Raw genomic sequence first — 27,343 nt, forward strand, 5'->3', positions numbered from 1 at the left:
GGTCGGGACGGACCCCAGACTTGCTGATGTCATGCCCTAGGAAGAGAAGTTCCTCGTAAGCGAAAGGCAACTTTTCCTACTTCAGGGTGAGTCCCGATGACTTGATCTCTTCTAATAATGTCTCAAGCTTCCTAACGGGACTCTCGATATTCCCGCCGGAAGCGACGACGTCATCCAAGCAGACAAGATATGTCTGCGACCTCAGCCCTGCAATAACTGTGGCCATCACACGCAGGAATTTTGCAGGCGCCCAGCACAGCGTGAATGGCATGGCCGTAAACTCACTGAAGCCGTCTGGTATCATGAAGCCCGCCTTATCAATAACCCTCTCGCCGACATCTATTTGGCAGTACCCAGTCTGCAGATCCATTTTCGAGGAGTATTTGGCGTTGCAGAGCCGATCAAATGCGTTGCGCATGCATGGAAGGGGGTAGGAGTCCTTCTTTGTGGTCTTGTTAGCCGACTATAGTCGACGTAGAAAAGCAGCGTTTCGTCCTTTTTCTGCCCCAAGACTACAGGGAATGACCACGTGCTTCTCGACGGCTGGATAATGCCGTTGCGCAGAATGTCTTCAATTTGTTGCTCAATGTTTTCACACCCGGGCATCGAAACTCGGTAAAGGGCCCGGCTAAGTGGTCGAGCGATGCTTTGTAGCTGATGTTTGTCTAATCCGCGATGGTATCGAAAAGCAGTTTTTATATCGTCGGAGAACACCATGGAGCTGTTGCTCTTTACTCATATGGAGGCTTGAATTTACGCCGATATCTGGTTCGGAAACTGGTCGTCGAGGCACATGTCGCAGAATGCGAGCAGGCAAATGCATTGCATGTTTCTGCAATTTCGTCGAAGTATGCGATGGTCGTGCCCTTGTTGATGAGCTTGAAGTACTCTGTGAAGTTTGTCAACGTCACTTCCGCTTGTCCTCAATGCAGCCAAACAATTCCTCTTGCAAAAAGAAATTGTAAGGTCGAGCAGTACATGTAGGGCTCCCTCGATGAGGCCTTCTACGTCTCCGGGTGTTTTGGTGCCCACGGAAATGGCAATACTGGACCGAGGCAGGATGCTGACTTGATCTTCTAGCGCACTTAAGGCATCGTGACTGAGAGAGCTCTATGGCGGTGCCTCTTTATCCTTGGGAAGTGTAATGGATTTGGACTTCAGGTCAATGATTCGGCCGTGTTGGTAACGAAAGTCCGTATCAAGAATGACGTCTCGTGAATACTGCCGAGTATAACAAAGGTGGCATGGTAGGTCCGGTCAAAAACAGTAATCCTTGCAGTGCAGCTACCCGGACGCGTTGTCAAGTTCCTCCTTCGGTCCGAATTTGAGGGCCTTCTCATGGAGTCTTAATGTTTTTCAACTAGGCAGTGATGGGTCCACTCATGACGGAGTAGTATCCACTGTGTCCACTAAAGCGGTGACCTCGTGGCTGTCGGGAAGCAAGTAGATGTCGGTGGTTCTTTGTCTTGTTTTGCAGTTTGGCCTTGACGTTCTGTCACGATTGCATCCTGTTGACCTGTGGCTGGAACGTCACATCGTCAGGTATTTTTGTCGGCGTATTATTTGCTCCCAGTTTGGTTAGGATGGCTACGTCTCGTTGATGTACCGTCGAGATAATTTTTTTTGGCATCTTCGTCGTCGGCGGAGTATTCGTCAGTTCGGCGAACAGGAAGTGCACCTTCATCGTTTGCTGCTTTTATTGGTCGATATGGCAACGCGGTATCCTGATGTTCTGGCACTGCCTAGCATTTAAACGCAAGAAAATTGCTGAGGCACTTCTGGAGACGTTCTCTCGTGTAAGAGTCCCACATGAGATAATCAGTGACAGAGGCACATCATTCTCGACACGCCTGATGAAGGACCTAAGCCGGCTTCTCTCTTTTACGCAGCTGCCAACAACTCTATATCATCCGATGGCAAATCACCTTGTCCAGAGGTTTAATGGCACCCTTAAACAACTGATAAGACGAATGTATCAAGAGAGCCCAAAAAATGGGACCGGTACTTGGCCCCATTGCTCTTTGCTTATCGCGAAGTTCCTCAGTCAAGCTTGGGTTTTGCACCCTTTGACTTGTATGGCCGTTACATCAGAGGACCCATGGCGATATTGAAAGAATAATGGGCAGATGATCATGTTGATGATGACGCAAAAACCTCATACGTGTATGTAGTTGAGCTGCCGACGCGTCTTGACACTTGCCGTGTAGCCAAATATGAGCTTTAGAAAGCAAAACTTGTACAGAAGAAGCACTATGACCGGAATACCGGACCACGTCATTTAGCTGTTCGAGACAAAGTTCTGCTGCTGCTCCCTGCGCACAACAACAAATTTATTCTTACGTGGAAAGGGCCATTCGCGGTACTTCAAAGGAGAAACGACGTCGATTACCTTATTGACCTCGGAACATGGACGACACGGCTCCATATATATCTACTGAAAAAGTATGAGGAGCGGTCACTTATATCACTGCCATTACCGAAAGCGGGAACTGTTTGTCAGACTGATGACACCGAAAATGACGATCGATCGTGCGTACCGTTTCAAGGAAAAGAATCGGCGGCCGACGTGTCTGTCGAAATTGCTCTCTAGTGGTGTTTTAAACATGCTGTTTAAACATGGTGTTGTAAAAGCATGCACTTCAAACCAATTCAACTATAATATCGAGCAACATTTCAAGGTAGGTTAGTTTGTGAATTTTTTTCACCCTATATCGCGGTGTTGTGTCTTGTAAATGCTGTCGTTATGCGGAGTGTGCGGTTCTCGGCATTGTAGCACTGCGGTAATATTTATGTGTACTCATACGTACCGAGTGTACGGTGCTCGGAACTGTAGCACTGGAGTAATTGTTATGCGTACTCATACGTACCGAGTGTGCGGTGCTCCGAACAGTGCTGCAGCATTAATGCTCTTGTGGTGCGTCTTTGCTACGGTGGACCTACGGATACCAAGAAACCTCAATTTCTTTGAACGAAAGAACTTTCTTATGAGGGGGGGGGGGGTGATTGTGAAGAAGTACTCACAAAGTATGGAACACCAGAGCAGACGGCATTGCGGCTTTCCTGAACAAGAGGAAAAGACAAGGGAGTCTCGTGCAGCGAATGAGAAGGGGCTCGCGCAACGGAGATCGTTGGAACGCCGGTGCGACTAGGGCCGCCGGGCCTACGGAATTACATCTACGGGTGAGGTTCGCTTGGCGGGCGTCCGTCTTCGGGACAGGGAATACCTCGGGTCGTTGCACGACATGAGACCTCGGAGTGGCCTGCTCTAGCCTCGAACCCGCATCTACGCGTGAGGTTCGGGAGAGCGAGCGTCCGTTATCGAGACGAGGAGCACCTCGAGTCGTCGCCTTGCACGAGGCCTCAGGTCAACCTCCTGACATTTTGGAACCCGCTTCTACGCGCGGGGTTCGGGTGACCGGGCGTCCGTCATCGAAGCGAGTGCCTTGGGTTGTCTTCTTGCTCGAGACATGGAGAGGACTGTTCCCGTCTACGGAGCTGTGCGACGCATCCGCCATTTCCGGCCCCGTACTGCTGCGTCTCCTCTTCCACGCGGGTCATGAGTCTACGAGCGAGTGTTCCACCTCAAAGACTCTACGTCTCCCCACACTCCGGACATCAACTGCAACCTCGTGAGACTACATTTTTTCCTGTTTAGGAGCAACCTTGTATGTGTGCGTTTACTTGAAGATAATCATGTTTACGTGCCGCCTAATATAATTGTCGTGTGTTGCTAAACATACATCGTCTCCTCCATCTTCCTCGCGTCACACGCCTTGCAACGTGACGATCCCAACCATCACACAAGGGAAGACCATGAGTAGCGCGTATTCCTGAGAAAGTAGCTGCCTACGGCGAGTGTCAGCTACAGCTGTCTTGTGAACGGGCTCGTAACCGTAGGGCCGACCCCGAGCGTCGCGCCCGAGACGCCGATGCTATACAGCAGCGCCTAGAGGTCGGCGTCGAGCTGCGTGCCCGAGACGCAGAATTGCTCTCGTTATTAAGAGATGGGATATGTCTTTAATGTACATGGTCACTCTTTCATTCTTCCGTTGGTTTCTTGCCTGAAGAGCAGCTTCTGCCCTCTCTCACGGCCCGTGCTCGGGTACGTAGCGAGCAGTTCCGATCCGAAGTTATCCCATGGTGACAATGATTCGTTGTTTTGAAACCACGTGCGTGCAGATTCATCCAGCTCGAAGTAAACATAACAGAGCTTCCTGGTTTTGTCCCAACCGTTACATCTGGCGACACCCTCGAAGTTTTCGAGCCTGTCCTTGGCATCATCAAATCTGCCTGCGTGATAGGATTCTGCCGTCCCGGGTGAGCCGACAACAACATGACGAGGGGTCACATGAGTAGCCAAATTCTGAGAGCACAACTCGTATGCGACGACTTGTGCGTTGGTGGATAAGCATTAATTCTGTTGGCGCCTACCTTCGGGGATCCTGGCTACTGTTCCTGACGTGTGTGGGGCTTGAAATCATGCACCGCACCTCCAACAGATATGTAACCAACAGTTACGGCAGCCGTTTCTAAGAAAAACATATTTATTCTGGGCAAACCTGTCCCCGTCGACACAAGAGCTTCGACACACAAAACAAGAAAATAGCCCTCACTCTTCGATTCTTCTAACGTAGCGCGCTTCTCCGTCACCTCCTGCCGCGTGCCAACCATCCGATTCTCGAGCGCATGCGATGTGGGCACGTGCGGCACAGCATTGCCTTTCGGTGCCTTGCTTGACGCTTGTGGTGTGGCTGTTCTTTGCGACACAGCTAGGATGCGGCAGGCGTGTTCTCGTTATGCTGGCGGAAATGTAGACTCTGTGAAGTTTGAATTGCATGGCATAACTCTTGGTGTAACTAACTCAGATTCGCAGTTTGGCCACGTTTAAGGAGTGGAAGGGGCGGTGAATTTTTTAAAAAGTAATTGTTTGAACTGGCATACAGGAACTTTGAACTCCTTTAGTCGCATCAGTAGCGGTGCCCTGAAGTAAATACAAAAAGAAGTAAAGGGCAAAAGATCTCCGGACTGCCTCAAAGCCGCCCTTTGTGTTTCTAAATACCAAAGCCCTGCAGCCCATCTTCTCCCCGCTGAACTTAGAATATCTATTTTTGTGATCAAGCAACCGACAAAGTTGGGTTCTCTAGCCTACACATGTTTATAAAAGAAACGACTGCGGCTGGCCTTGCTTTGTTCCTGTTAACCGCCGACAGGTACGACATCACCTCAGGCGCCGCACGGTAAGAAAAAAACTGTATTGACACTCCATTCGCAGCGGCCATAGTACTACCAGGAGGATTGATTTTGGTTACCGAAAGGCTTTAGCTCATGGGCAACTCTGATTTCCTAAGTGAGTTTTATTTTAAATGCGGAAATACTCCCATTCGACAATCGCCCAAGCGATTGAAATGAAACTTGATGATCTAAGTAGTTTGAAAGACATTGCACCGACCACTGGAAGAACAATTGTACTTTAGGCATCGTACTTACTAGAAACATTTTTTGGAAATTAGATGGTGTTAAAACCAATGAACCCATAGTTTACTTTTTCCATAACTGAACCAAAAAATATAACACAGCTCTGTAAACTGGATCTGAAGTGGTGGAATTTTGAATATAAATTTACCTTTTGCGTGAAATTGTTATGTCCACGAGGGTTCACAAAAAGTCCCATGCACAAATTAGTAGCATATTTCAGATCAGTGCATAGCACAGAATTTTTGTTTGGTTTAGTTCTCAGTATTGTCAGTTTACGGTGTCTTCATACTGCTCTCTCGGCATTTCGTGTCATTAAACTTCTTTCTCTCTCTCTTCATACTGCTATTAGTAGCTTTGTAATAAACTTGTAAACATGGTTCTGGTTTGTTGAAATCGAGCAATTGCCTTGAGGAATAATTATTCCTGAGATTGAAATGTTCTGCTTAGAGTGGGTACACTACAACGTTACGTAAAAAAGATACGTCATCTTCGGTGCGGTCGTAACCAAGCGATACTATTTCTCCGTTTCTAATGCCTTCAGACAGGAGATCGTGAACTTAACCTTCGGTCCAAACATGCGTTAAGTAGGTGCTCAGAATTGACATGAGATGCCATCCAAATAAAGTGACCTAAATGCGCATCACAAGGTTCTTGTTATAGCTTTTTAGCATATATTTAAAAATGGCTGCTTCTCCCTGAAGAGCTTGTCCAGACTCAAAACATCAGCAAACTAGAGCGGCTTAAGCTCACACATACCCATCTGACGTGCAGTTTTGGGCTACCTCAACTGCAGTGAAAGCTACGTTGCAGACACAGACCAGAAAGCAGGAATCCCCCCTTCAGTCCGGGATTGTATCAGCGTTGCAACTATACTGCGCAATATGCATCCAACTTACCTTAAGGAGCGTCGGCAAAGCAGAATCCGCGCATTCAGCAAGAAATACGCGAGAGACGCTGATACAAGGTACACCGATGCGGCCCGGTATAATAAACGAAACGCCTTTGCCCTAAGCGTCAAAGATCACCAAGGCAAAGAACTCGCCGCTGCCACGATGGGAACAACAGCCCCCGAGACTGCAGGGGAAAAAGCAATCGCTCTAGCAATTACTTGCCATGAAGTAGCAATAATCCTAACAGGCTTCCAAGTAGCAGCTCGAAACTATCAAAAAGGACGCATATCAGAAACCGCACATCACATCACACGCGCCCCGTTTCCCAACACCCACATCAACTGGGTTCTAGGCTATCAGAGTATGACAGAAAATGAGGCGGCACACACCGCTTCCCGCGGTCATACCAGCCGAGATTTCCTGCCATCCCACACTAGGCCGGCCAGCAACCTTGATGACATCGCCCTAAAGTACTCAGAGCTTCTGCAACACCACGGACTCAGCAGAAGAACGTACATTTCACCCCAGAAGAATCTGAGCAAAGAGGAAGATGTCGTGCTCCACCACCTACAAACACCTACGTTCACGGAATAATCATGCATAGCCTGTATCGTATGCAGTACTCGTACACATGCCCCCTTGCGACGTCCCAGGCGCGTTGCAACACACGGTCCAGTTCATGATGGGAACAGCCCGAACAAGACGACGACGGGCGGACACAGGACGAGCGCTGACTCACAACTAAGGTTACTGAAACACACATCGGGTATATAAGCGACACAGCCATCACATGGTCAATCGAGGAACGCAAAAACGGGCCGCGTGTATATAGGACATCTGTTACCCTATCGAGCTATCTAAGTGGGTTAGTTCCTACTCAGAAAGCTCGATGGAAGGCTGGCTAATGCACCACGTGCCCTTTTGCTCAATGTTGGCTGCTTCTACGACTAATCTGGTGGATGCGTCCGTGTACTGATACATCCACCATTTAGCACTACTTAGCACCATCCCTCTGACTAAAGATAGGCGAAAGAACAAAGGTCAGCAACGTGATCACAAAAGCATACAAGCAAGCCCTAGACATACCACAACAACGCGGAACAAGAAATTCGAGGCTCCGAACATGAATAGTTAAGAATCTTACAGCCGAGTTAAAGAGAACAAAGCAACACACACGTACAACGTTGACAGGGTCAGCGGTGCATGCACATGGGCCTTTCAGTAAATTAAACCAAGTGTATTTGAGAGACATTTGAAATGATTTTGATATATTTACACTCGTTTGTTCTACATGACATAACCACGATTTGATCATGAGGTGCGTCATACTGAGTGCGGCTCTGTATGAAATTTTCCAAGCGGAGGTTATTTAGTGCGCGATCAATGTAGACTGCACGAGCGTTCTTCATTCTACCTCAATGGGGGATGTGGTCTTGTTAGTGGTGTTTCTATACGGCGCTACTCGTTGGCTGGAGCTCAAGTTGGCGGCGCGAACGAAGAGCCATTGTCCGGTTTAACGTTTATTTCAGCAGCAATGCGACTGGCCGGACTGTGCCCGGACAACTGCCCTCGTCTCACCCCGAGCACACGGTTTGGAGATAGCGGCTGCTTAGCCAGCTTCAGAAGGATTTGGCGTGTATGCCATCTGGGTATCTTTTAAGCGCTAATGTAAAAAAAATGGTCTGTTAGATGATTTGTAGATTTCGCATGTACATTGCCATGGTTATAAATCATGCCTCGCCTTATCAACAACACGTAGCAATCCTCAGCAGCTGAGGACACAAAAAATGAGTATAGGTCACCCTGATTCGGGTGCAACGAGATTCTCTGCGTCGCTGTCATTATCGATGGTGCCGCGGCCCACCGCCCTATAATTACCGCGCCCTCAGCCATGTGGCTTGGAGTGGCGTAGTTTAATTGCGTACCTTGCTGCGCGTGCGCTATCGCTCATATTGCGAGGAAGGAGAGTGAATATGCAAGGAGGATAGCTTGGACAGAGAAGTGCTATCGAGAGCGCATGCGCGATGTCATACTTGACTGCGCGTGGAGGACAAAGCGGTGCCCTGGCATGACTGATCTCTACTTGGGGCCCTGCCTTGACGAAACCCTAGCGTGGCGCGCTGTGCCGGTGTGTGTGAAGGGCCAGCTATACTGCAGCGTACCGCGGACGTGCTCCACATGCAGCGCAGTTCCACTGAACCAGCGAAAGATGGACGCTCATAATGTCTTGGGTCTGGCACAGTCCGCCTGACCGGTGGCGTTTGGCGTGCTTTGGCGTGACCAGCTCGGGAATACATGTCTTACCTCACACCGAATCTGATAGACCATGGTGCGTCGTGCGCCAGCTTGGCTGGCTGGTAGAGCACTGACATACATTGCGCCGGCACTGAAAGGAGGCACCGAAGAACTTTCGCAAACGAAAAAGTGCTCGTTCACCGCGCTTTTAGCCAACAGCTGATCTCCGCACCGCGGAGGGTCGCGTTCAAGGCCCCGGAACGAGTCATTCTACCAATTCATGCGAGACAAGTGCTTTTGTAATGAGAGCGCATAATATTGTGGTCACTGCGGCCGGGAATAGAGCCCGTGGCCTGAGGCTCACCAGCACGGCAACGCCTTACCCACTGCGTACGTGGCATTGCGATCGGCGGTGAGATGAAAGACCCAATTTGGGAATAAAGCGTTAGGAGGCGTGACATCACTGCTTGTACGTGTGTATCTCCACTAATAAATAAGTGTAAATAAATGTGTGTATCACTTCTAAAACGTATGTATCTCTGCTAATAATAATAATAATAATAACAATAATAATAAATACGTCCAACTCAATGCCTCAGGTGGAATTGACTGAACTGTCAAAGCTAATAAGCAAGACGAAAATCAGTGATATCCGAAATTGTTACGTTGGAAATATTTAAGAAGCCGTTAAAAAATGGTGGCATCACATCGGTGAGAAAGAAGCTTCGCATAGAAACGACCAGCAAGTATACACTAAAAAATTAGCAGGGTAATGACATAAGTGATTTCTAGGACTTAGTAAAGGGAGCAGAAAGCTTCTGTACTGAACTGTACAGTACCGAGGGCATTCACGCCATCTTGATTGGAATTGATGACCAGTACGATACAGAAGTGCCTTGTAGGCTTAGCGATGAGGCTAGAAGGGCTTTGGAAGACATATCGTAAGAAAATTCAGCAGCAGAAACAATAAGTGTCGGCATGATAAAAATTAGAGGGGACGCTCTAATAGAAAACTTGTAACCCTCTGTGCAATGTGTCATGACTTCAAGTATACCAGTTAGTTGGAACAATTCCAAGATTATACTAACCCATGAGCACAGAGACATTACAGAAATAGAGTTACTGTTCATTGGTTTCTCATCACAATTCTACCAGGTATTCTACAGATACACTGGCAATCTTCAATACCATTTGGGCGAAATCTAAATTCAATCCACTAAGATAACAGGCTGCATTCAGGCAGAGTTATCCTAAGAGAAGTCACATCCACCTCATGGTTCAGATAATTGTAACATCTGAGTAGTAGAACCAATCTTCCTATATAGTCTCATAGAATATAAAAGGAAGTATAATTCAGGGGAGAGACCAGCAGTCACGGAGACATGTCGTAGTCAAGGAGTACAAAAGCACACTTGAATATCTCAGCAAACATCTACAAAGACTGCGCAGCTATCCTAATTCTAAATAATAAAAGCAAGAAAATATCGATCAAGAAGTGTCAGGCACGGAGACACAATCTCTCCAAAGTATTAGAGCAATTAGAGTTGGAATTATTTGGAGTGGGGATAAACGACGATTATCTCAGTGACCTGTGGCTTGCAGATGACAATGTGCTGTTCAGCCACGCTGGTGATGACTTGCGACATAGATTGAGAGCCTTAGCTGATGAAGTATCAGAGTAGGGTTGAAGATTATTATGCAGAAGGCAAGGAAATGACGCTCAATAGCCTGACAAGAGAAAAATAATTCATGACTGGCAGTTAATCTCTAGACTCGTCGCAAATGTTTGTTAATATAAGGGAAGAACATGAAGTTCTGTGGAATTCTTAAAAATTGCCTGTGTCGTATGACTTACTTGTTGCCCTTGAGCTGAATTACTCACCGAGGCAGGAGTCACTTTCACGAAACATCAGAACGTATGTTCAACTAATTAATAAAAATTACCCATTTACTCCCGAATTAGTTATAGTAGATATGGATATTTCGAATTGTAGCCGGTGAGACTTCAAGGCATATCAGCTGGGAATTATAGTTTGCAGAATAACGCCAGTTTTAAGAGATACGCCATAAAATTCGCAATGAAATGCACAGTTGCTCCATTGATGTTTTTAACGAAATGGTCGGTTTTGTATTCATGCACAAATGTATTGCAACTCCCATGCATTCTGAACCACACTTTGGGAAACATCACAAACCTGGTGCATTCATGGAAATTCGTTAGAAGTGTATACTTCTCCGAAACTCAAAGTCTACAATTCGTAAATTACAATATGTGCCATAAGGTAATTGTTCGGAAGTTGATTATTGAATATTCGTTAACAAGTTTAATATTTGTCTCAATTTCTCGCTCTGGTAATGTCCGTCTCTACAAATTATCCAGCGCAGCGACAAAAATCTTGCTGTGTTCCACAGGCGATTGTTAAGAACTTCAGCAAAACTCTTAAGTTCTGATAGAGTAGATAACTTACACCCAAGAGACAGACATCCTGAGAAATCGATGCACAGAAAAATCAAAATGGGGTATGGCAGGCAATAATAAACCATTACTTGCTGTTTACCTGTATCCTTAGAAAGGAACATGCACAATAATTACATTCTATTCCCATTAGCTTATGACGAAGAAACGAGCTGAAACACTGAAAAAACATAAAGGCTGCGGAGGGAGTGTCGCATAAACTTTAGGCATAATGTTAAGAGGCAGGGAAAAAGCGGTGTGCCATATAGATAAAAAATGAAAAGCCGGTAATTTAGGTAACACTAAAATGAATAAATGAAGCTTAGATTGCATTGTAATGCATAGAGCATGAAACAGGCGGTTTATGAAAGTGAAAAAAGGACGCAAGTAGAAAAGTAGTGCAGATGGAAATGGCAGAATTCTAAGTAGAGCGATGAAATTCGGAAACTTGCAATCGTAGGCTGGAACCAGTAGGCTTAATTAGGGGTAATGATAATGAGGGGTAATGATAATAATCACGAGGATTGCGATTAGACTTATCACGACAGTCTATTCTTCGAACGGCTAAACGCGCGTGCCGGCGCTGTTGTTGGCCGGGTCACTGAACCCACCGTATTTGCGCGATGGTACTACACTATACGCTTAGGAGAAAGACGTACTCTACAAAATTTGCTCGTCGGTGGGCTTCTCTTCTTCACACCACACTCTGCACAATGTTCTGACGGTAGACCAATGGTCAGAATGCTCCATTTCATGCCTTAAATAGAAATGTGCTGCCAATATCCATGTCAGATATCAGCTCCCCAGCAATGACCTCCTTTTGAATCCGGCACATGCAGAGTGCGCACATTGCATAATTGCATTATTCCACTTCAAGGACTTCACATCTTGCACGCTGCATTAGACATCTTCCTTGCATTAGCGCTCACTGCTTTCTTGGACATTGTTTGAAAAGAAGCTGAACTTAGAGCACTGAGACTCGGTACCACCACACCACTTAGTCATCATACCATTCGATCTCGCATACCGATACAGGCGTTGGACCGTCCTAGCGTCTAGGAGGTGGAGTCTTCCTTCATTAGCAAGCTTTCCTTTCGCCTTCTGTGCTTCGAAGTTCGGCCAGATGGCTACTCCCGTGAGTGTTTCTACGACTACCTTTCCGCGGCAAAGGAAGAGCAATCTGCTTAGTTACAAGTTTCCGCACTTCACCCTTGCCCTCGTTCAGTTGAGGGCCAAAGCCTGAGTTTGCAAGCGTCAAGGCAGGCAAATGTACGCCCTTCTACATCTTACTAAACAGAATGTGCCGATTGCAGTCCCACAGGCTGCTTCTTCGCAATACGTTAAATGCTGTTTGTGAAACCTGGCTGATGTGATTTTCTTCTTTCGCAAAAGATGTGGACGTCACGCTAAAAATAATGCTAAGATTCTAGTATTCTTCATTCTATTAGCAGGTTCCCCAATGATCTCGAATAGGGAAAACTGGAGGAATCCCGATATCTGGAATCTAAAGTCAGGCCTTAGTTCGAGAGATGAGGACTATTGAGGACTATTGTGCTCTGACCACCCACTCATCCAGCTGCTCTCAGTCTGGGCCAACCGCCGAGCAAGGGGGCTTGTCGCTCTTGGCGGGTTACCGTCACCTGACGAAATTCAAGCGAATATGTCACCATAGCATTTCACGAGTGAAGATGCCCGCAATCGAAATTAGTAAGAGGGAATTGGAAGTTTGGCGGCGAAAACGTAGGAAGGCCTCAAGTAGTGAGGAAGCACAAAACAAATTCTCCAATAGGCCAAACGTTTAGATGAGGGGCATTCTTCATGCTTTCTTTCTCTAAAGAAGGGTGGGGCATTAGGCAAAATAATAACGAAAGATTTGTGGCGCAACCCACCGCCCCGTATTAAAGGGGGTGCTCAAGGAATCTATGCACCAACGATAGGTGGTAATCGCGGAGGAGAATCTTTCGCTGCCTCCCTTGCCCAAGAGGGTCACTACGCCTTTCTGACGATCCGCGGTAACCCCGACACCTGCAAAACTTCTAGTGAACATGAGAGGAACATGTTTTCAGGCTGTGTAGCAATACAAGTTTCATGAAGTGGACTAGGACATCGTTGAGCCGTCGGACTGCATATGTACTGATGCGCATGATTGTTCGGTCGATAGTCATCCGGAACAACTGCCAAATGTTGCCCTCCAGAGAAGGCCGGTCGACAACAGATCACCTTGTACGCATTCAAGGATATATTCGGGACGCATTTGTGCATAAGCAGTTTTTTATGTCAATATTCCTTGACATGGAGAAGGCATATGACACATTATGGCGCTACGGCATTTTGCGAGACTTTTCGGAAATGGGAATCTGTGGCAATATGCTGAAAATAATTGAAAGCTATTTGTTGAATCGCATCTTCCGAGTGAAAATCGGCAACGCATTGTCATGACCTTTCACACAAGAAACAGGTGTACCACAGGGAGGCGTGCTGAGTTGTACGCTCTTCATCGTGAAGATGAACACGCTTCGTGCTTCGCTACCACCTGCCATTCTTTACTCTGTCTACGTCGACGACATTCAAATCGGCTTCAAATCCTGTAACCTTTAAGTATGCGAGAGACAGGTGCAGCAGGGCTTGAACAAGATTTCCAAGTGGGCAGAAAAAAACGGATTTAAGATCAACCCCCACAAAAGGTATTCTGTTCTTTTTACAAGAAAGAGAGGCCTGTTTCCGGATGCTTCCTTAGAACTGTGTGGACACCAAATACCTATCAAGAAAGAGCACAAATTACTGGGTATTATACTTGACTACCGGCTCACTTTCATTCCACACATTAAATATCTGAAAGAACAATGTCTAAAAACATTGAACCTAATGAAACTTCTATCCCAGACTACATGGCGTAGTGACAGGAAGTGTTTAGTGAACCTATACAAGAGCCTAATTTGGTCTCGATTGGATTATGGTGCTGTAGTATATAACTCTGCCGCCCCGGGCGCACTAAAGATGCTAGATCCTGTTCACCATTTAGGTATCCGGCTAGCCACTGGCGCTTTAAGAACAAGCGCGGTTGAAAGCTTATACGCGGAATCAAATGAATGGTCCCTCCATCTACAGAGAACTTACATCAGCCTTACATATTTCCTGAAAATACAATCCAATCATCAACATCAGTGTTTTAACACTGTCAACGATATGACCGGCACTACACTTTTCCACAATCGCCCCTCTGAAAGAAAGCCTTTCTCGCTTCGAGTGAGGGAGCTTAGTGATGAAATGCGTGTCCCACTCCTCGAGCTTCGCCTAATGCATCCAACCAAGTTGTTACCGCCTTGGGAGTGGCAGGTCATAGAAGGTGACACATCCTTTTTAGAAGTAGCAAAATACGCACCAGAGATCGAAATACGCAATCATTTCCTAAAACTCCAGCACAAGCACTCCTGCGCAGAGTTCTACACAGACGCATCAAAGTCTAATGCCAGGGTGTCGTATGCTGCCGTTGGCCCATCCTTCTCACAATCCGATGTACTACATCCGGAAACAAGTATATTTACGGCCGAGGCCTACGCATTACTGTCTGCTGTGAAGCATATAAGAAAATCAAAACTCCAAAAGTCAGCGATATATACAGACTCCCCAAGTGTCGTAAATGCCCTGATGTCACTTTATACACAAGAACTCCAGTACTTAATGAATTATATTCCGTCTTGTGTATAGCGTACAGATCTAACCAGCGTATCATTTTATGCTGGGTGCCTGGCCATAGGAGCATTGAGGGTAACCTTCTGGTGGACGAGATGGCTACGTCAATCGCATCGCAAGCTGTTAACCCTACCGCTCAGGTGCCTGTCACAGATCTGAGGCCTTTCTTGCGAAGGAGGCTGCGTGATCACTGGCAACACATGTGGGAAGCGGAAACGAATAATAAGCTCCACCTGATAAAACCACAGATAGTATTCTGGCCCTCGAATACAAAATCCCTCCATACAGATGTCCTATTCTGTCGTCTCAGAATAGGACACACGTTTGGCACCCATAATTTTCTACTCACCGGAAGTGAGCCTCCAACCTGTGGTAGATGCGGGGAGAGGCTGAACATAATCCACGTCCTCCTGGAGTGTCGGGAGGCCGAATCTGAGAGAAAGAGAGATTTTTCATTAGCATACCGACAGCACATTCCTCTAGATCCTACAATGCTTCTTGGTCCAGAACCGCGTTTTAATACAGACACAGTCTAAGGTTTCCTCAGAGATGTGGTCTTACATGTTATTAGTCCAATGCATTCGTAGCGCCTCCTCTCTCCAGAGGATGCCACTGCGATAGTTGTTTTGCATTGCACATGCCTCCAGGCCCTTGTGTTTAAAGGGCTCTAAGGAGGCAGTAGTGCTCTGGCATGTCTTATAATCTGATATATTTTAGCTATCGTATCATTCTTTTAAATGTGTCTAAATGTTTAAGTACAAGTCATACGTCATCGCCATAATTTTATTATACAGATTTTACGCACTTTAGAGTGTATATCTTAAGGCCCCTTTACAGCCACGTCCCACCAACTTCATAGTAATCATAATTACACTGCAAACCCATTACCACAGACATGGCGCTCTTTGGCCATACCTGGCCCTTGCGCCATGAAACCCCATAAATCATCATCATCAATTACCAAATTATTATACAAATGAAATGAAATAGCCGCAACTAAGATAAAGCAGAGTATTTTGAACTTCCAAAGTAATGTTAAGCATGTTAATAAAGAAGCCCTTAAAGCACGATGTATCCGTGAAAGCAGCAGCCGGCGTGGCCGTTTCGTCACCGTCACTCCAGATTTGCCATCCGACACTCGTCATCCCGTCGCCGTCACGCCATCATCGTCACACAGTGGTGACGCATTCGTTGCCTTGCATCACTGTAACACCATCGTGGTGGCTCTATCATCGTCACTGCAGCTTCGCCTTCATACTATCCTCAGGTCATCGTCGTCAAGCGATAAAGGTTGGTAATATCAATGAATGATTATTCTAAAAGTCAAGTTAACGTATCCCCCTAAACGACTAATCTTCATCGATGTCAACACTTTACTTATTCGACTTAATCGATTAGGCTCGTTCCATTAATAAATATCGAGAGCTCGGCATGAGTGGCACTAAAATTTTCAAATCGCACTGCAATGGCGGCGTTACGAGCAGTGACTGTGCGCCTGTGGTAGAGCGACTGTCGACTGGTGCTCCCGAAGCGCTTCCCCTATCTTCCGCCACACCACACACTAAGGAGGCTACGCTGCAGTTGGAATAAAGGCCAAGTGCAGCGTTGTTACTTGTAAATATTCTGGCATATAGCTTCTCATCTGCGCCTTTCCACGCAACATATTTGGTGGAGGTTGGCGTTTCCTGTTCCCCTCGCGGAACGTTACAGCGGAAAGTACGTCGACCTTTACATCACAGCTAACGGAGACATCTCGAGACAACCGCCTCCAAAACCTACTGCCATCCTGATGATCTACATCACACTATTCGGCCCCCGTAATCCTGGCGTATACTCGGGACAAGGTGATGAAGACTACGAAAGCTAGATAAAACTGTATTAACACATCAGCAAAAATAAATGGTGGACCTCCACGGCCATGCTCACAAACGTCATACGTTTCGAGTATGGTTTCGTACACATGAAGATTATTTTACACTTAGGATACACCCAAAGGAAGGCTGCGAAATGTCTTTGGCAACATTTACAACCATCAGTTCGCCACGAAAATTCGTTATCTATCCGCGTGTTGACGTTAATAGAACCTCAAGTACATTCAATGCGTCTGCCTCTGTGCGCCGGAATATTGTAGCCATGTTTGAGCCAAAGGTTACGTACACTTAAAAGGTGTCGTTTATGACACGTTCAGCTTGGTTGTCCTTAGTGACTTTTCGACGGTTGACGCAGTAATCAAAGTTCGCCGCTGCCTAGAATTCACAAAGGACTGACACATTACCCTATAGTTTGCCGTTCTAGTTAGAAGTGCGGCGACGTGTAGCTCTGCTGACGTTCCCGGTTCCAACAAGACTGGTATTTTTACCCGCTACGTCCGGAGAGAATGAGGCCGCATATTTAGGTGCTTTTGAATCTAATTCTCCAATACTGCGGCACTAGATGTTGTCCTACTACAACCATTTGGCCGGTAGAAGATAGCAAACAAGAGACGACTGCCCCAATTCTACACCTCCGTCCCGTCCCATATCTTATTACGCTTCACGCGTCCTCAGCCAGTTTGAAAGGCGCATTGCTTGCAACATGCTTATTTGTTTCACTACCATAGAAGCTGGCACAAGTCTCTCCACTATGGCAGTTGCTAGAGCTTCCCAGCCCAGATCGCCTATACTGAACACCGTCGCCTAAACGGTCTTTTTCGTCCCCATAAAGCGGGATTGTATAATGTCGCCACTGAAGCTCCTCCAACGAACGCCTCTTGCAATTCCCGTTTGCCTTCGCCTCAATTTCCACGTCATTTATATTCCTCCGCTCCATAGGAACGCTTAAAGAAGGAAAACTAGACGCTGCGGCACTAGGAGGTGGCGTTACAGTGCTCCCTACGCCGTGAAATATTCTATTGGAGCAGCCTCCAAACCTGAATTTTCTTCAGGAACAAGTCCGCGGCGTTCCTTTGTCTGATCTGATATAAGATGGAGTGCATTTATATGTCACGCGCGCGGCGTTTCGCAAACACCTGAAGAAAACAGTGCCTCAGCTCGGCTATGCCAAGCTATACGTAACGAAAGCTACGGCACAGCTTATTTAGCCTTGGTTAATCGTGATTGCAAGTCCACCTTAGTCTGGTTGCTTAGCTATCTTGCGGTGTTTAGCCAGTCATTCGGCGCGCTGTTCGTCTGTTTCCTTGGCAATTCGTTTCCTCTTCCTCTCGTTCCGATGTCGATTCCAGGCCTCCTCCTGCTTATGAGAATTATTGCCGTCCATACTGCCGCCTCAGCTGCGGTTGCGGCGCACGCGATCTCTCCTTTTCGATACTCCGACATGTTATCAGGCATGCGACGCAGCTGGCGTAGCGAGCGGAGGCGAGCGCAACGACGAGAAACGTGGTCTGGTGTCAGACCAAATGGTGGCGGCGGAAAGGCGTGGCGCTGCGCAGCGGCGGAATACCTGTGGTTCTGTGCTACTAGTGGCGCATGAGCAGTAGTGACTATAGAGAGCGAGAGAGGGAGAGAAATGTCTGCGGCGAGGCGCGCGTTGCGATGTGATGTGCCTCCTCCGAGCACCGTCACGACGAAATCGCAAGTTCGCGGCCAGTAAAGATTTCGCTTTAAAGAGGCAAATAGCTGTCACCTAATAATGCTGACGACGCTTTTTTTCGAAGACTTTTCGCCGTGCTCCCTCAAGCCTTGCAGAATCAAGGGCCTTTCCTTTTCGTATAGCAAAAAGAGCAATAGAAAAATTTGTCCGATGATTACGTTACTTCCTAATCCTTGATAAGTGCGCAGCTCGATCTGTGTTTGCATTTCGCGATATATCGAGCCAAACAATTTAAGACGAGGAAAGTGGTCTAACCATATAATAACCGCATATACTGGCAGTGGCGCAGTGCCTTCAGCGCTTTCGCAGAGTGATGAAAAGTTGGGAACCCTGGCATGGTGAACGGCATAGGAGTCAGCTGTGGAAGACGACGACAAACGCAGGCACAGTGGCACGAGCGCGTTGGCGCGGTTATACCGAGGGACGCCGATGAGCCAGCTGTTGTAGAAGACAACGATGACGAAAGCTTGAGGATTGGCACCATCCTCATTCCGGTCAACCGAGATGCCATGACCGCTCAGCCGTTGTTGCTGAATGGTCGTGGGAACTGAAAGGATCAGGAGATTTCTTGCTGGGTTCGGACGTCCTTGACAGCACTGTATAAGCCCTTTTCGGAAACAAGGGAGCGCATGCTCAGTCACTGAACCACCAGGGTCTTCTACAGATCAACCCCTCGCCGTGCGATGCTACGAACCTTTTCACTGGAGAGGCCCCTACCTGGTTTCTTGGTGTACGCTCTCGGAGGAAGGATGCATATCGGGCAGCCATTCGCCTAGGCATGCCACAGTGATGTCTTATTCTTCTCCGGTCAAGGCGAACACTGGCTGGTTGGTTTCTCTTGCACGTCATGATTATCAAATTGAGCTTCTTTTGCTCAGCGGACTGACCAACGTGCCTGTGGCTCTAGTACCGTTGAATGAAGAATCAGTTCAAACGAAAAACCACAAATTTATTCAGAAAACACTTCAGAGGGCGAGGCCTAACTACCAACTGATGGCAGAAGTACGGCAGTTTAGTCGCGATGGCGTTCTCTGCTGTTCGCTAAACCAGGGCGGTATCACTGCCATTCGCAAAGGTGCAGCGTTTCCATCGCATCTGGTGAGCTCCTTCATTTGTGCTCACTTAGCTTCTGTTAAAGGACTAGTCGGTGGGGTCGACTCGAGGCTTTGTCCTTCATAAATTTGAGAAATGTTGTCTGTGGCCGTAGCAGGGTCCGTATTTCGTTGCACACTTTTATCTCAGAACAAGATCCCCACAGAATCAGTCATTATTGCTTTCGCTGCAGCAACTCGTGCGACAGAGGCCAAGGCGTGACCACACATATAACGGGTTGAATTGCTGTCTCCTCAGCCCCTTTAGTCTATTCATTGTTGGCGCTTTGGGCACAGCATTTAGGCTTGTCGATCGGTACCTTGGTTTCCTAAATGTGGAGAAAACCACCAATTAAAAGATTTTTCATCGCAGGACGAACCATGTGTTCTCTGCAGTGGTTCTCACTCAGATGACCATGCTTACTGCTCTGAGAGAATGCAAGAATAACAAGTGGTAAAAATAAGTCTGCAAAGAAGATGCTCAAGACGGAAATCGCGTTCTATCATAGAGCGATATCGTGCGTATGCCGGTGCTGCAAATGTAGATGATCTTGATGCAAATGTAGATGACTCATGGCTTTCGCATGTCATAACCTCGGCAGTAGAGAGGGAAATACAGAAGTCGATGGAAAATATATTAGTGAACCAATCGTAGTCATTCGCAAAAGTGGTTACCACACTCCTTCAGGTGACTGCCTGCGCAACCATGGCCTCTACACTTGCAATGCGCTAAGACGCGAATGATGAAGAAACATCGAATCCTGGCGCTTCTAAACTTCGCCATAATGAGACCTCTCCTTCTGTGTCATGCAGAACAGGTTGGAACAGGTTGGAACAGATTGGAGCTCAGATTGTGGCTCGCAATAAACACACATGGGACACGACCCCCGTGCTCTTAAACTCCGCGCGTCTCCTAAAGCGCAGGGATCTACAGTGAGACGTAAGATGAAGTGTCAGAAAGAGAATATTAAAAAAAAATATTTTTTGAAAGATAGCATAATACACAAGGTATTTTCTGCTGCTGGTCTTAGCTCAACATATGTGCGCTAAAATTACTACCGTGGAATTGCCGTTCTACTGACATGTATTACCTCTCTAGCCAGCACTCACATTACATATTACCTCTGTAGGCAAGCCTCAATCATTGCATTGCGAAAAACACGTGGTTATCAGCTGAAAAGGCATTTCCTCTAACAGTTACCTCAGATTTCTTTTAGGCCTTCCTCTCGCGGTGCCGCCTCAGCTATCTTCATGTCTTCAAAAATTGCGCAACGGGATAAATTGCCCTAGAAACTATTGACTTCAGAAACTGAAATGCGAACTATAGACATTTCGGTTCCAGGCCGCATAACACTGATATTAGATAATGCTTATTTCTCCGGAGGCATTCCGAATACTAGTATTTTAGGTACAGTAATTACATCCTGACGAAATTCCACCATTTTTGACGGAGACCTTACATGGCATCATAATATGTGGAGGTTTAGACCGATTCGAGCGATATATGTTTCTGAAATTGGGCTGCTAACAATTATTTTTCACGCATTAACGCAAGAAAACCCACATTTGTTTGCAGTCAGTCACTTTCCACGACAGACGTCAATTTTGCTCGTAATTTCTCTATCTCCACATGATCTGCTACAAGTTCAGGCACAAACAGTGACTATACATTGTCGGCTCGTATGCCCATTGTCTCAAACTGCAATGCGTTCAAATTCTTTTCTTAACGTGAGTACATATAAAAATGACTTAAACGTAACCTTATCAAATCAGTAATGGGATATTTTAAAAGAAAAGGATGTAATTTTTTGTTTCGAAATATTCCGTAAAGAAGTCTCAGTTCAGGACGCACTCAAGTAAAAATGGGTCTTTTAACCCTTGCTGGAACGCAGGGTGCTCACGCGGTTTCAGATTAAGAAAAGCGGCTTTGCAAAATATGCTTCATAACCAGTGTCCTAGCCATTCTAGAGACTATAAGGTGGCGGCGGCAACATTAAAAACACAGTTGCAAACGTGAAAGACAACACTGATTGCAAGCACTTCAATCTTCTTTTAAAGGTCAGTAACATAAATTTTTTCTTTAGAATTTTGAGACATAAAAGGACCTTCGGGCACAAATCAACATCGCCTATTTCTTTACAAGACACAGCAACTTAGCCAAATTATTGGAAGGTACTGCTAAAGGTACTTAATGTCACATTAAATCAATTTTGCTCTATGACGCATCAGCACTAACTCAAAGCGATGCGTTCTAGACGTTACAGTTTCGGAGCCGAGTAATATGCAAAGCCAGTTGCCTAATTCAGCACGTGACCCCGATGGCATTACTACGCCAATTCTCCAAACTTTATTTATAATATCATTGTACGTGTTACTTCCCCTGGTAAACTATTTTATTAAAAATTCATGGATTCCTCTGGAATGGAGGCTTCCAAAGTAATCCCACTATTAAAAAGCAAGGTGCCGTCTAGAATTAGATATAATTAGGACAATATCTTACATCTTACTTAGTAAAACGCATCGAAACAGTCTTACACCACCGGATAGATACTTGGCTGATAGAGAAGACGATTTGGAGCCCTTGACACTTTGGCTTTAGAGGTGGGTGCTCGATCTGGTGTCCCCATGTCGCCCTAGAAAGCCGTATTCAACTAGCTCAGCGTCAGAAAAAAATATGTAGCCTTTGTCACTTCGGATACCAACTAAGGCATGTAAGCCTAATAAGTGCGCTTAAGAATTCAGGTCTGAAAATTATTTTGTCATGAGGTTTTATAAGTTTTCAACAGCACCCAATTTCATTGCTCGCTACGCGGATTCTCTTCATTGACATATCGACACTCAATAGGTCTACCAAAGGGATCACTCCTATTGTCATTGCTGTTTAACGTTGTACTGAGTACTGTGCATTTGCAACAGAATGTGCATGTGTACATATCAGCCGACGACATAGCATTTCTTACTGCACCGGCAGATTTACATGCTTTGTACCAAACTCTGTAGTCCTATATGAGCCGCCTATGAGCCGCCCAGAACGTCTTTGATGAATGGCGCGACGTCGTCTCCTGCCAAAACCTTATCCTTTTCTTCGATTATAGTCTTTCGCAAATATTTAGTAGGTGCCTCGAGTGCTCTTACATGGGTCCAGAAGCTTATCGGACTGCCTTTATTATATCTTGCGAAGGGCGTGCAGCACATGTTCGCTTGAGCCTTCGATTTTTTGTTTTGTGCAAGTTCGCTCGCCATTCTTTTTCTTTTTACTGTACTTGTTTCACTTCAGCAGTACCTCTTCTTCGTGTGATAACACATTTTTGGCCTCTGGATTATCCCTAAACACCTGTTGGTGCAATTTTCTGGTTTCCTTTTTTTTTTTGCCTTTCCACTACTTGCGTGGTTTTCTGTTTCCGCTACAAATATTTGGCTGTGTTCGTCTTATATCCCCCTGCGCGACGTTACAAAGTCCTTGTAATCCAAGACTGCCGTAGAAAAGGCCTGTACTTTCTTCTCGACGCTTATTAAGGCGAAAACCTTACGTGCCTCATGGGTAGAAAAATTGTTTGGCATTATCGAAAAATTGATCTTCCCGCACTATGCCCCATAAATTTCAATAGCCTTAAAACTGATGGTGACCCACCACCGTTGGTGGGACTCGAACCAATCACCTTTAGTATTATTAAGACAAATTTAGTTAATGCACTCGAATTCAGGATATTTGTTCAGAGTCGAACCCTCCAAATTTGGTAGCAGCAATGTTCATTGGCACAAAAATTAATAGTGCCATCATTGATGGTAGGACACACGACCAGTATTGAGAATCGAACCCACGTCCTTTGCTGTTAATGAAGTCGAAGTTAAGTAAGGGATTATTAATTAGATATAGTTATCAGAGAATTCTAACACATCACCTTTGGTGGGCGTCGAGCCGTGATCCTTTCGTGTTAATTGTTACGATGTAATTAAGGCACTCGAACCCGTTAGCTTTGGTTTAAAAAAACGATTTCGAGACAAAATTGTCGTCGATACGTGACTGCTGATTTACACATTGCCACCATAGCTGTCCGTAAGACATTTTTTCATATAATTGCTACAAGGTTGTGTTCTTCTGACAGGTCCAGCTCTAAAGAACCGTTGTATTCAGTATACAAATCTTGAGTCTCCATTTAGACGTTCATATCTCATATTATTGTAACCTCACCTAATTAGCTGAACTCATTATCAACACTTCCAAGACAGTCAATCAGTTCTCTATTTCGCTTTTTGCTATTCGTTCCTCTCTTTAGGTAAGCTACTTCCCGCCACATATTTTTTTTTGGCTTCCCTTGTACCGCTAAACCATACACCCTCGTTGCATGACTCTATTACCCTTTGCCACTTCATACCTCACCTATCTAGCATGGCTATTTCGGTGACTTTATGTTAGCGCTACCTGCTGCTGTTCCGTGTAGTGACACCCTTACACCAAGCCCCCACCACACCTCCGCCATATTGCGTCGGAGCCGTTGAAGCGGCTGTAAAGATGCGCATGAATTAGTCAGCGTAGCACTGTCGTGCTGCCGGGTATTTCCAGTAATTATATCAGTGTAGCATGGCCGGTGTATTTTATACCGGTATTTCCACGGCGCTGTGGACGTGTTCACTGAGTTGGCTTTTGGGGCTCGCGACGTGAGCTAAAATTTCGCTAGTTTTATCGCTAAAACCCTCCATCGTGCCCGTTTGTTCGGCACATTCGTGCGACAGCTCTACGCAAGAAGCAATGCCTATGGCTTGGATTTCCCCGCGACCCAGAACCCCGGAATATGCCCAAAACCTTGTTCATTTGAGCTATCATGCTAAAGTTTGTTTCTTGCTGTGAAATATTCTGCAAGAGATTTTGTGGTGCACTAGGCGTTTGCCACCTAAGTAACTTATTAAACGCCATGAGAAGCGTGTTCAAACCCCATGTGCCAATTCCGACAGTCGCATGAGCTGAGCATCAGAAGATTAGGAAAATGTTCTTGGGGAGTGTTGTCTTGTTCCCGCTGAGTACTATTTGTACCAGCTGGGAGTAACTAGGGGATATGGAATAGAAAAGTAAAACCACCATAGGTGTAAACATGGAAGGATCGAATTTCATGTATATAAGAAGTTTTACCTTTGATATTTATGATATGTATTTTGCCGAACACAGTACCTCCATTTATTGGCAGCGCTGCCACACTTATTCATCTCGTTTTGTCCTATATCTTATCACGGCATTGTGCAGCTATATACTTCCGGTCATAAGTTGCCTTATAGTTTTTGAAGGAAAAGTATGGAACCTAGATCTGCAGCATAATCATCAACATGATTATTCAAGCAAACTTGTTAGCGTAAGAGGAAGGGCGGCAAGAGCGACTGGTTATCTACTGTGCTGGAAAGATACCACAGAACGGCCGTGCTGTAACTGTTTGACCAGCCTTTTTAAGGTGAGATGTAAATTTTTCAATGCTCGCAATCGTGAAATCTGCAAAAATTTTTTACGTATTCATACTTGTTGTGCGCAAACAAACAGGGACGAAGAATAGATGTCAGATGAAGAATTTTACGATGTCAGGGAGAACCGAGTTTCAATTTCCGCTGTCTTTGAAGGCGTATCGTTAGGAGTTCCGACACATTATGGCGGCGCCACCGCATCTGTCGTCACCCTGTACGGACAAACCTGGTATGGAGGCGCCCTAATTCCTGCAGCTCCGCCTTTCGTTGGCCCAGTCATTCTGTTGCACCCTTCTCATACCAAATTGTCAACAACAGGCTGCTGCTCAAAATCTTGTACGTGTGTTTAGGTGAAGGCGTACACTCTAACGTATTCGTTAATAAGCTGCGCTACGCGCCATGGTGGCTTAGCAGATACGGTGCTGCGCCGCTAAGCACGCGACCTCGCGATCAAATCCCTGCCGCGGCAGCCGCATTTCGATGGTGGCGAAAGTCAATCCGCCCGTGTACCATGCTTCGAGAGCACGTTGCAGAATTCCAGGTGATCAAACTAAGCACGGAGCACCCTCCCTCTTCCCCACCTATAGCATTCCTCAAAGACAGACCAGAGTTTTGGAGCGTGAAATGCCGGTATGAAATGCGATTCAGCTGCGTTGGAATTTCTAGCCATTTATCCTGTTTCCGGTCACTGCGACCACACAGAGTATTCTTGTACAAAACCTTACGGTCTCTATAATTATCCCTTCGGCGTCGTTTCTAAACTCTTTGTGATCAAATTATGCTCATTGCTGATGTGTCGCCACATTCGCTACCTAACACTTCTTCCTGGATGCGATTGACCCATTGAAAAAGATATTGCTCATTCTACGAATTGACGTCACACGATTTCATCTATGTGCTCGCTCAAATGTATCCCGTCACGCACAATAGCGCCGTCGTGGCCCGCTCGGTTCGCTTACCGCTTGACGTCAATGACTGTAAAGTTCACTGCTTTAGGCAGCGTCCAGATGTTTCTGCTTAGTACGTACACTGCCCTTTCAATTTCATAGCGCCTGCTTCGAGACTTTGGGCACCATGCGCGCGGCAAACTGCGCATCCTCGGGGACTTTCCCGAGTTCGTTAGACCCTCCCGTTATTTGCTTTGCCCCTACTCCTCACCCCCCTCCGCACCTCCAATACGTCAATTACTCCTCACATTGCCACCAGAAGATACCGCTCCTTCATTGGATTCTACATAAAAATTTGCACAGGATGGTGAAATTTTACAATAAAAATTTGGCGTTAGGAGTGACTTTTTTATAGTATCGCATGAAAACAGTGAACACGCAGTATCAGTACAGGCCAAGGTAATACCTCGAATAAAATAATAGAAAAACAGTTGTGTATGCACAAAGAAGGCATTAGATATATGGAATAAACAACAAAAAAACAACATTTGCAAAAGGAAAGAAAAATACGGCCATAATGAAACACAGAGCACTATGGGGATACAACGGGCAAGAGGTAATCCGGTGTATCTGGAAAGGGGTAAAGGTTCCATAACTTACATTTGCAAATGCGGTGGTTACGTTTAATCGGGGGAAGAATGAGGACTAGATGGCAACTAAAAGTCACTGAGACGTCTCACATCGGACGCTTACGGGAAGACTGCAAATAGACCTGTGTAAAGTAACATGTGTTGGTGAAATCCAGAAGGAAGGGAATTCCAGACAAATATTGATTTTTGAAGAACGGCTGAGTAATATGGAAGAAAGTAATAGTGCTGGGAAAGCGTTCAAGTATTTGTGACGGAAAGCTGTTCAGGGAGGGTCACACAATCGCATGGTTGGCGCCAATTGTAAGGAAATCTGTCATAATTACCAAAGAGTAAAAAATCTAATCAGGATAGGAACAATGTATGATAACTGCTTATTTTCGACGCAAGAACAGAACGCCTTAGAACGCGGGTTTGTAAACTGGGGCGCACCATGGTGAAGGTGTGTTTGCAGAGGCATGGTTAGGAAAACGATGAAATATCGATCATTATAAAGTCCAGGTTTGTACCCTGCTATTTGTTTAAGCTCTTCTAGCTTCCTAGAATACCTTAGGTTCAGTGACAGCTGGTGGAAAGTAAACACGTCTACAGTATATATAAATTAAAAGGCTATTGGAGGTTTGGCGGCAGAAAGGTAGTAAGACCATGAAGAGCCGAGATGTACAAAAACGATGTTCGTGTCAGTAGTGGTTCAGAAAGTTTGATGCTCGTCATTCTTTGCATGTGTGTTTTTGTTCCCTTTCAAAAATGATAGTAGCACATCAGGCAAGATAATAACAAAATCCTAGTAACCCACCGCATGGTTTAGTAGGAGGCGAACTTGGCACCATCCTTCCATCCATCTATCCATCCACACTTGTTGCTTGGCTTTTGCACGACTTCGCTGACAGATTTCTCTAAAAGTGCTGCTAATCAGCACTCGCTCGTCGATATC

General features: G+C 45.9%; 1 protein-coding gene across 1 annotated transcript in view; it reads left to right on the plus strand.

Annotated features, from left to right (window-relative positions):
• The first annotated feature begins 5,208 nt into the window (after nucleotides 1-5,208).
• Nucleotides 5,209-27,343, plus strand: part of LOC135896988 (salivary peroxidase/catechol oxidase-like) — a 122,073-nt gene continuing 99,938 nt past the window's right edge. Inside the window, exon 1 of the mRNA XM_065425550.2 lies at nucleotides 5,209-5,237. The gene's annotated coding sequence lies outside the window, so the exon portion shown is untranslated. The remainder of the gene's footprint in view (nucleotides 5,238-27,343) is intronic.

This window comes from Dermacentor albipictus, chromosome 7, assembly GCF_038994185.2.
Source record: "Dermacentor albipictus isolate Rhodes 1998 colony chromosome 7, USDA_Dalb.pri_finalv2, whole genome shotgun sequence".
NCBI classification, from domain to species: domain Eukaryota; kingdom Metazoa; phylum Arthropoda; class Arachnida; order Ixodida; family Ixodidae; genus Dermacentor; species Dermacentor albipictus.